Source organism: Podarcis bocagei (genome assembly GCF_964188305.1).
Source record: "Podarcis bocagei genome assembly, chromosome: 8".
Lineage (NCBI taxonomy): Eukaryota > Metazoa > Chordata > Lepidosauria > Squamata > Lacertidae > Podarcis > Podarcis bocagei.
In genome coordinates this window covers 62,639,455-62,650,503 of record NC_138133.1, presented here as the reverse complement: position 1 = coordinate 62,650,503, position 11,049 = coordinate 62,639,455, and the positions used below count along the sequence as shown (strand labels likewise).

Sequence of the window (11,049 nt, the reverse complement as noted above, 5' to 3'; positions counted from 1 at the left end):
TTTAAATTAAAGTGAAGGAAGGGATAAATGAGATAAGAATTGTAAACATACTTGTGGCTGAGAGGCACTTTGGAATGTGGAATAATAATATTGCAGTGAGAAGGGCAGCTGTAGTCAAGGGGAGAGAAACAGACTGCAAAGCTATTTTCATTTACCAGGAATTCAACTCAGGGAGGCTTACTTTTGAGTAGGCATGTACAGGATTCCACTGGATGAGAGGCATGCATGGTGCAATATCTACAGAAGCTAGCTGACCAACCGCAGATCACTTGGTCTCATAGTCTCTGTTTTTGTTTAGGTGCCAAAAATTAGCATCAAAATTCTAAAATCAGATTGCATCCTTTAAGCTTTCCAAGTTTGCATTCTTACTTGGAAGTAGCAACATGAGAAGTCTAGCAGTAGTGGTTATGCATTGGGGTGTCAGCTGTTTGATAGCAGTTTTTGTCTGTGATCTCATGCAATGCAATCAGCTTCAATGGAACTATCTCTGAGTAGTTTCATAGAATCATAGAATCATAGAATCCTAGAGTTGGAAGAGACCACAAGGGCCATCGAGTCCAACCCCCTGCCAAGCAGGGTTGCGATACAAGCAGCTGGGGTCTGTAGTGACATTTAAACTGGGAAGTTCGGATGGGGCGGAGACTTCATTAGTAAGGATTAGTAAGGATGAAAATCCATACTGAAGCGAGAAAAGGAGCATGTGATGAGAATAAGTGTGTGTACATAGCCAGCCTGTGCAATTTACTCTAGCACTGTGGGATTATTCACTTCCAGATTATCTGATCATAGATCATGTGGCACCTAATGGATTGCTGCCAAGTCTGAATAACCAGTTGCAAAGGAGCTCTCCTTGTTCGGGTGTTTTCTATACCAGTCTCTTCCATTTCACATTTTTGTTAACTAATCCCAAGTGTGCTCAGGATTTTGGGGTGGTGGAGAAATTTGATTCAGTTTGCATTCAAAGGCAAATTTGCCCAATTTCTAAAACAATATGCAAACTGAAACACAACAATCCTTCCAAATTTGTGTCCTTTGTGTTGTGGGCTGGTCAAGTTCGAATGACGCGGAATGGGGTGCAGAGTTTGCTGAGGACCCAGGGGAAGGCTCCAGCAGGGACCAGAGATCTGCTGGAATTGGAGCAACTTGATAGTGAGGATTTTTTTTGGGGGGGGAGAGTCCCTTCAACTTGGTCTCTCACCTTACCTGACTCCATGATGAGAGCCATGAACACCACCTCCTTCTCCTTCTCCTTCTCCTTCTCCTCCGTCCCCATCTTCCTCTTCACAGCCATCAGCGTTTTGGTGCCTGTTGTGCCACCTGCCCTGGTGCTGTCAGATGCTCACCCATTTCTCAGGGGGCAGAGACACCAAGAGGTACAGAGAAGGAGAGAACAGATGGTTCCACCTACTAGGCATAGTGAGAAATTGTAGTAAGACTTGCTGCACTAAATTGAGCCTGTCCCATTTCTCTATATGGGATAGCAAGGTTGTGTTTCAGTGCTGGATCAACATCTGAAACTCTGGGAGTTAGATATTTGTTGTTGAAATCAATTATGTGTGTTGCCTGAAGTGCCATAAGCTAGTGATTTGCATATGTACTGCAGCAGTCTGAACATTACACAGAATCCTCCTTTGAGCCTTCATTCTTCAGCAAGGACAATTTGTACTTCTTTAAATTTTGCATTGCATCTCCAGCCATGTACACAAAAACGTGTATGCTACAGTGTGCAAATAAATGCACAGCATTGTGAGTTTGAGGGGTGGGGATAGGCTGTATGTCTGTCCAGTTTCTGGATCCAGCAGGGATTCAAATTGCCAAGTAAGTTTATTGGTAATGGCCCAAGTATGGGCCATTAAGGTAACAAAGGAAGTGGCTCTGTGCCAAAGGACAAATGGGGGGACTCTAATCCCTCAAACGTCTGTTAGTTCGAATGAAAGAGTTGAGTTGTGTGTGTGAACTAGAAGCTGCAGCCTGGGCAGCTGACAGAGCCATGCCTGATTTCTGCTTGAATCCAAGGTTGTGGCTATGGGAGAAGAAAGACCACAGTCTCTGCTGTCCCTCATTCTGAGGAAACCAAACCCTAGATAAGCCCCTGGAATCTCTCACCACTTGGAGATTGGGGCAGCATGCAACAATATATTAATGATTTATTTATTTTAAAAAAATGCATTATATTATGGGAAAATGCATATATAAAGATACATAGTAAAAAAAAACTTATTGCAAAAATGCTGAGAAATTTTCATTAAAAGTTTTTTTTAAAAAAAATTGAAGCTAATGAGGAAATCTGGAGAACTGGACTTAAGACTGGAAAAATGAGAATCTGAGAGAAACAGAAATTGACCTGCTTTGTCCCTCCCTAACTAGGATTTCCATTTCCTACTCAATCCAAATTAGTGTGCACACTTGGAACTTAACACATTAAAGCATCACATCATGGCTTGCACTTCTTTCTTTTCCCCCTCTTTCTATTTATTTATTATTAATGTTGCAATACATATACAAAATCTTTACATAATGATACATATACATTATATTTATAAATTCACATTTTCCCATTTCATTATGTACCAACATTTATCCATTTATTATTTCTTGCCCTGTGTCTTCCCTCCACCTGTGCGTGACTTCCTTGCACTTCTAACTGTGGTTGTATGTGTTGTATGCACTGAGCCAGTGAGTTGACGGAAAGATACATTTGCCATGTATTGACCATCATCTGTTTGTATCTAACCAGCACATACAGTTGCTGCTAGGAAGCATTTCCACTTTCCCTCTCAGCTGCATTCCCTCACATATTTCTTTCCAAGGTTAAGTTCCATGAGGCGCAGGGGATTGCCACTGGAAGAATGTTGCTCCTCTCTGTGTGCACACGAGTAGAGCCACTTCCGCTTCTGATGTGGAGGCATATGTGTGCATGTGGAGGCCTCCATGGTAAATAATCCCACTGTTATTTGAGGGGCAAACCCTTAGCAACTCATGCAGCGGAAAAGCTTTTCAGCTGCACAGCACTAATAGACCTAATTATCTATACACACAGCCAGTGATTTATAAGTGGTTGAACTGTAATGCTTTGAATAGTAGAGCTCTTTGACCTTTCATTCTGATCTGTCACCCAGGGATCTGGCTTTAAGCACAGTAATATATCATCAGTGATGCTGAATACTTGAACTGATTAAATATGTAACACTGAGCAACTGAACAACAAAAGCAGGAAAACACTTGTTTCTTGTTATATATATATATTTAATTTTTTAAAAATACATTTTGTAGTTAATGCCATAGTATCATTTTGATCTGCTTGGGCTTTCTCTGTGTTTGTTTTTTTTTATCTTACGGACTATTATTTGCTATTTCCACTTGATAATGGCGAAATTCTTATGAGTACACCTTAATAACCTTGTATCACATTGGGATTCTGCCAATGCAAAGTGTTCTCAGGATAACAGCCCTGGGACCAAGCAAACACAGTGGTGAAGTAGTGGTATAATACTATCACGAAACTGTACCTCTAAGGATGCACGAGGGTTCCTTTCATGTGTACCTCCTGCGGCCTAGTCTTTTGCAGCGACTTGTGTGGTCAAGCAATTCAAAACATCAAACTCGAAATAATGGTTTCATAGCATTTCAAGCAACTGTTCTTAGGATCAAGACAGTGTTCCCCTTTACTGTACAGTGGTACCTCTGGTTACGAACTTAATTCGTTCCAGAGGTCCATTCTCAACTCGAAACCGTTATTAACCTGAGGCGCGCTTTCGCTAACGGGGCCTCCCTCTGTGCCCGCGCCTCTGGCACGCGATTTCCGCTTGCATCCCAGGGCAAAGTTCGCAACCAGGAGCATCTACTTCCGGGTTAGCAGAGCTCGTAAGCATTCGCAAGGAGGGCGGTTTGTAACTAGAGGTATTACTGTAATCAGCCGTAGACATGCTGTATCAAATTCTGCTGCGTTTTTGTTGTTGCCATAGTGTTCTAGCAATACCTTTTAAAGCTTCTCTTGCCTAGGCAAGGATATATTTTGGAGAATGTCCAATGTCTTTAACAACTCTCCATTTTATTTATTTAATTAGTGTTTGTCATTACGATTAATATGTGTATTACAAAAAGCTGTCCCAGAAGATTTTTATTCTAACAGTATAAAACCATACATACTTAGTTCTAGTCAGTAATGAAATAGAACTAAAAATGGAGGAAAGGAAACATTTTCCATGTGAAGCCAATTATTCCTATGGTTTACAAGTCCACGCACTTCAGGAAAACACAATATTAAACTGATAAAAGTCTTGGTTACTTTTAGCCCTGTAAGCAGAATTGGCTACACCTGAAGTTCTAGAATTTAAACACCTGAATCCTAAATGTTCCCATTGCTGTGCAACCAGCTGTCAACAGATCTTGCAAAGAATGTGAGCCAAAGTAAGTCACAAGAACTGCTTGCATGACTAAAAAGCTAGAAAGATCTTTTTAATCCAAAAAATGCACATAAATGGTTTTCGCTAATTCCTTTTGTTAAAAAAAATCATATAATGAAAAATTAATCTGCAGCCTAGTTCTTAATGCATCTCAAAACCCAGTGCTCTGCATAAATCTAATTGCAAGGCGTTTTAATGACAATGTGGGGGCAGGGGCAGGGTTAGTTCCTGCATCAGTTTCCCAAGGACTCCATTAAGTAACCTAAGCTCCACATTTAACCAGCCATTAAAATGATTTTAATTTGGTAGACGGCACCATCTGGAGTCTGCCTTTTAAGGGGAAAACAATTCATAATGTAAGGAGAAAATATTAAGAGAGTTGTGATTTTGTTTTGCTCAAACAAGAGGCTTCCACTGAAATCTCTTTATTGGCCGTGGGTGGTATTCAGGTGCTGTTTGTTCCCAGGAAATCACACCATTCACACATCAGAATGTTAAGAAAACCTGGACACTAGAACGATTGGAAAATTGCAAGGGGAAATTTTATTTCTTGAATTTTTCAATTAGAAGTGGCAGACAACAGTTTCTTTAGGCCACATTTAAAATAAGCCAGTGCATCATTTTGCTCATTTCAGGGGAAGTTGGTTCAAACTTGGTGAATTTAGGACCATAGCTGATGATCAGTAGTCAAGTTTCCTTGAAGTCCACATAGCTATCATTGCAGGCATTTTTTCTGAGTGTTCTTTTTACTTGGCAATATGCTTATGATAATTGGTGTATGATTTATTTTAGTCAATAACAAAATAAAAGTTTGGAGAAAAGAGGAAAATATTTTGCATGTGAAGTCACAGTAATCCTTTTTTTGTTTGTTTATGAGTCCATGCACTTCAGGACAACATGATAATAAACTGAGATACAGTAACTCTTGGTCACTTGTATCCCCGTAAGCTTACATTAACTGAAAGTCATTGCCACAAGTGTTTCTTTTTAAATACATTGTTTAGAATTGAAATTCCTTCATTGACATATAGGAGTGCAGCCTGTAGAAAATGTGTTTGGTCTGTTGAGTACCTTTCGGATGATAAATTAGTAAAATAAGTGCACACAATGCAAATTCTCAGTCAAGTTTTGTTTCCTGAGAAAAAGGCACAAATAAAAAGAGACTGCTGGATCAGGCCAATGACCTATCTAGTCCAGAATCCTGTTCTCATAGCAGCCAACCAGATGCCTGTGGGAAACTTGCATTTTAAGCATAAGCAAATGTTACTGTCACGGTCCAGAGGTTTCTCGGTATGGCTTCCTATACTTATCACCCTCAGAAGTCTGTGAATATGCAACAGGGCTAGGGAATATTTTTCTCTCAGCAACCCAGACCTTCATCTCCCATCAACTCTGCAGGCCTGCTTTGATGGGTAGGCAGGGGTACACACACTGGTCAATCATCTGATATTATGATATTATGTCAGGTGATCGACACCTGTCAAAGCTAGTTGTGGGTGCTTGGGAAGTATTGCGCAAGAGGCTTTGCTAGCCCTGTGCTTGGCACTTGGGAAGTGCTTTGAAGATAAAATCATTCATCTCTCTGCAGACCTTGATGTTTTGAGTGCAAATCCCACTTACAGGTGATGCAGACTGGTGGCAAGCTGGGCCAGAATGTTTCTGACCGTATGCCCTCTGGACCATAGCTGTCAAGTGTTCCCTTTTTTAAAGGGAAATTCCCTTATTCCGAATAGGATTCCTTGCAAGAAAAAGGAAAAGTTGACAGCTATGTTCTGGACCCTTGCCCTTCTGGGCTGATTAAAGCTATCAGAGGTGGGGTTGGTGATTGACCAGACTGGTGGCCACTTGAGTAACTTCAGGTGAAAATCCATGAAGGCTAGAGGTTCAGTGTAAATATGGGTGTAATTATTGCTTTATTGTAAGAGCTTCCCTCCCTCTCACCAACCGTGCAGAAGATGCTGCTTTAAAAGTTGCCCGGGATTTATATTGTTGTAACAGAATGATGCAGGAAAGCACATTGTTTGCCTTTCAGGCTATGTGTATATACTGGAAGAAAATCTGTTTGTTTTATTTTAAGCTTTCTCCACTTTTTCATTCTGTGTATTGCAGGGCTTGTGTGTTCTTCAAGAGTCTCAAGTCTCAGACCTTACTTGTAGTCAGCTCCACTGATTAATTGGGATGCAAATTTTTAATCTGTGATTAAAACTTCAGTCAATTAATTAAACTGACTCAAGTTTGGAGGCCTGGTGATCTGTATAACAAGACAGTTCATGCAAACTCCTTGTTCCAAGTATAGATATTTTACAAACCACTCTTTCTATTCTTAACTCTAGGAATTGGTGCCTCAGATCAGGAGTGAATGGGGGTTACAAGCTGATACTTAATCCAGACAAGATGGAGGTCCATACAAGAATGTTGTCGATCTAGGCGAGGTAGTACTTCTCCAAAAAAGCAGAAGAATACTCATTGATTCATCATGTTCCCTGAATGCTTAGATAGCTGCCGTGGTTAGGAGTGCATTTTATCAACTTTAGCTGATATGCCAGCTGCAGCCTTTGGAGAAGGCAGACTTTGCTTGAGCAAAGCATCCATGCTTCAGTTATATCCATGCTTGATTACAATAATGCACTCTATGTGGGTCTGCTTTCGAAGATGGCATGGAAGCTTCTGTTGCTCCCAAAGATAGTTGTTATACTTTTGTCTGGTGCTTGCAGGTCAGAGAATATAACTCCAATCTTATATCCAGTCATACATCAGCTCCACTATTTGCTTCCAGGCCCAGTTCAAAATGCTGATTTAAAGCCCTAAACAGTTTAGGACTGGGTTACTTTTGAGACCTCTTTCTCCTAGATAAACATGAAGGGCGAGCCCTTTATTTCTGGCAGTAGTGTGACAATGGAATGGTCTCCCACATGAAATTTGCCAGGTTGCCTCTTTTTGTGTCTTTCACCAAAGTAGCACACTTTTAATGAACTTTTATTCTTACTAGTTTTTTCATACCCTTACTGCTGGAAGGGTGTGTGTGTGTGTGTGTGTGTTGGTTGTATTATGTTCTTTGTTTTTAGAAGCTGGCTGCTGTACTTGCATTTTTATTGATTTTGCTGTATGCCAGTCTGGGCATCTTTTTGATAGATGGATGAGATATAACAAATTAATTTTATTTACTTCTTAATTTATTTTTTAAAAATAGAAGAATTTCATGCATAAAGGTTTTTGCAAAAAACAACAACAAAAAACCCACACATCATAAAAATCTTTTACCATTACTGCAACAATTCTCGATGCCAAATTTGTTTTATTATAAAATAACTAGCAGCAGATGATTCTATCTTCTGATCAACTATCCTGAGTATTAACTAAGGAAGCTTCTTACGAAAGCTTGTTAAAAGTCTGTATGTGTCAGTAATTCCAATTATGCACACATTAGCCAGTTTAGAAATGGAGAAAGCACTTACAGCTCTATTCAGAATGTGAGCTTCTAAATTATGTATGGTCTATTATTTTTTCCCCCAAGGAAAAACTCAGGTTGCCTTGGGTGCTTTGCCTTGCCAGATAAGGCCTAGAAAAGACTTGGATCCTGATAACTTTGTGATACAGATAAGAATTTTTAGTGTCGGTGGCATTGTCAAATCCTGTATAGGTTTTCCTGACAGCCTGAGACTGTATATAAAATGACACTTGTGTATGGTGATCCTTCAGCCTTTCATGTTTCTCTTTTGTGTAGATAAGCTTTCAAATCTCCATCCTAAGTGTCAGCCAATGATAGCTTTAAATATAATCTGACTTCCTGGAATAAAGATACAAACATGATTTAAAAACCCATTTGTTTGTGACAAAGGGAATACAGATATTTGTAACAAAATGCATAGACCGCAGCCTGCCATCCATTTAGTTTAAGTGCTTACTTGTAAGCGCCTTGGGTACCATTAATTTCAGTGGGACTATTTGGGCATAAATGCTTGTAGATGATGATGGCACTATAATGGTAATGGAAACATGTCACAGTCAGTCAAGGCTTATAGTTGGACCATCGTAGTATGGCAGTGCTTGCAGAACCTATGATCCCCTAGCAAGTGGATTGTGGTGCATGTGTGTATGTCTGCAAAAGGCTGGAACTGGGGAGGAGGAGGAAACCATGTATGTGTAAAAAAAGGGGGGTGAGTTAATGAGTTTAACCCCAAATGCAGCAGCATTTGAAAAGAACTCTAAGCCACTTTGGTAACTGGAATAGCCTCTAAAGTAAAATGTGCATTTTAGAGAAATCTTGGGGAACACAGAAGAAAATAGAGACAACGCCATAGGCTGTTTTTATGGGATACCCTTTATTTGATCTTGTTACATTTATATGACATCAAATCCATTGGCTCCCAGTTTGTTTCTGGAACCAGTTCTGATTCTCACCTTTTAAAGCTCTAAAAGATTTGCAATTTGGATACCTCCAGAACCACCTCCCGTCACATGAGCCTGTACCCTCTCGTTATGGTCGTTGGGGATGGTCTAGCTCCATGTGCTCCACTGTGTGAAGTGAGGAGCATAGAGACACATTGCCAGGCCCTTTCATTGGTGGTGCTTGGACTACAGCATTCTCTGTCCCATGAGGTCTCACAGACTACTTCTCTAAACACATTTAAAGCATCAAAGAAGACATTGTTTAGAAAAGCTTTCTGAATTGAGTTATCTACAGGTTTAATGTCTGTTAACTTGGCTGCTTGTATTTATTACTATACTGCTGTCCTGCTTATTTGTTTTATGGTTTGCTGGTTTTTATTGCTTTAGAATCTTATTGATAGCTGCTGCAATCTAGCATCCATATAGCATGTAAAGTATGGGGTATATAACCTTTTAAATAATTTTTTTTGCAAAACAACAAAGCATTCCCATTCTTTGATAAAAGAGAAATTTAGTACTTGGACAGATTCTCACATGCTTGCATCCAATATATATTCCACAGTTCATACATTTAGCAGGAAATGCTACTGTACTGAATGTGGATCTGCCTCTTTCTCTTCTGAGCCATATCTACTAGATGATCCATTTAGGACACGCGTAACCCCTGAGTTATAACAGCGGCATTGGTTGCTAGTTTGCTTCTGTGCCCAGTTCAAGGTGCTCATGTTAGCGTTTACAGCTTTAGATAATCTAGGCCACAAATATCCGAAAGACTGTCTCCTTCTTTATGGACCCTCTAGGACAGAGGAGGCCTTCTTGATAGTTTCACTGCTCCTAGAAACTTGAGAGCTAACAGCTCAGGACAGAACATTCTTTGTGGCAGCCCCTAAACTGTGAACATCTCTCCCCACACACAGAGAGAAGATGCATCTAGCATCTTCATCATGTAGTCTTCCTTGTACGCTGAAGGCACACTTCTTTACCTTGACCTTTGATATCAATGATACATAGTTATAATTTGGGACCCACCTTATACTTTTGACCATAATTTGTTTTAACTGATTTTAATGCTGTAAAATCATTGTAAGCCACCTTGGCAAGGCATCTGTCTTATTCTCACCAGCCCTCCTGAGAACTTCAGTTACTACATCAGCACAGAAGTGGGGGAAATAATTCAACTGAATTGGTGAAGTCTTGTTACAGATAGGTAGCCGTGTTGGTCTGCCATAGTCAAAATAAAAAATTCCTTCCAGTAGCACCTTAAAGACCAACTAAGTTAGTTCTTGGTATGAGCTTTCGTGTGCATGCACACTTCTTCAGATAACTTCTTCAGTATCTGAAGAAGTGTGCATGCACACGAAAGCTCATACCAAGAACTAACTTAGTTGGTCTTTAAGGTGCTACTGGAAGGAATTTTTTATGGTGAAGTCTTGTGAGGGATCCCAGAAGTGAATTTCCTTAAGAAACCCGCATCCCATACCATTTAGTGCTTTAAAGGCTAAAACCTGCCCAGAACTGAACCCAGAAAACCTATTGAAGCTTGCACAAAACTGGCATAATATGATCTGTCATATGTCATGGTTGCAGACAGCAGTCTGGTGGTTGCTGCAGTCTGACTTGAGTGATAGAGAGTGGTGGAAAAAATGGGAATTGCTCTTCTGGATATTTCATGATGGTATTTATAAAATATTCATGACTTTTGATTTGAGGCATGTTTCCTTCCTTCCCTATCTTGTGGAACTGAAGAGCGTGAGTTACCTTAAATTACCCATATGAGTTGTCTCATGAGTCGCTGTGCAAATTCCTGTTTCTCTCCTTTGGTTTGGACCTTGCTGATAAATGTGATTGTTTGCAGAGACTTATTTTTGCATACACATATGTTTGAGCTGGGGAAAATAAATGTTATATCTTCTGGAAATGTTCCAGAGCAGGCATTCTGTCACGCTATTGATTATGGCACAGTTTTGTGGCATCTTCAAGAGTAGGACAGTTTTCTGCTTGCAATTGGTTCCAAATCTGGAAAGCCGTCTTATACAGTACCTACTTGGGATAATGAATAAATCCCCTATCATCTACATAAGCCTTCAAGACCAACAGATTTATTGTAACATCAACTTGTGTAGATCAGAGTTCAAGTGGACAAAAGCATGTGTAGAAATACCTATCTGTTGATCTTGGAGATTCTGCAATACTATGTTCTTTTTGTTTGTCTTTGTTTTCCTGTTGCAAGAGACTAATATAACTACCTCTCTGG

The 11,049-nt window shown here is 40.0% G+C and overlaps 2 long non-coding RNA genes across 3 annotated transcripts in view; one reads left to right on the top strand and one right to left on the bottom strand.

Annotated features, from left to right (window-relative positions):
• The window catches only part of LOC308593159, a 350,716-nt gene that overhangs the window by 73,716 nt on the left and 265,951 nt on the right, over positions 1-11,049 (bottom strand). The gene's annotated exons all lie outside the window — the stretch shown is intronic.
• The window catches only part of LOC308593116, a 90,263-nt gene that overhangs the window by 3,698 nt on the left and 75,516 nt on the right, over positions 1-11,049 (top strand). The window lies entirely within an intron of this gene.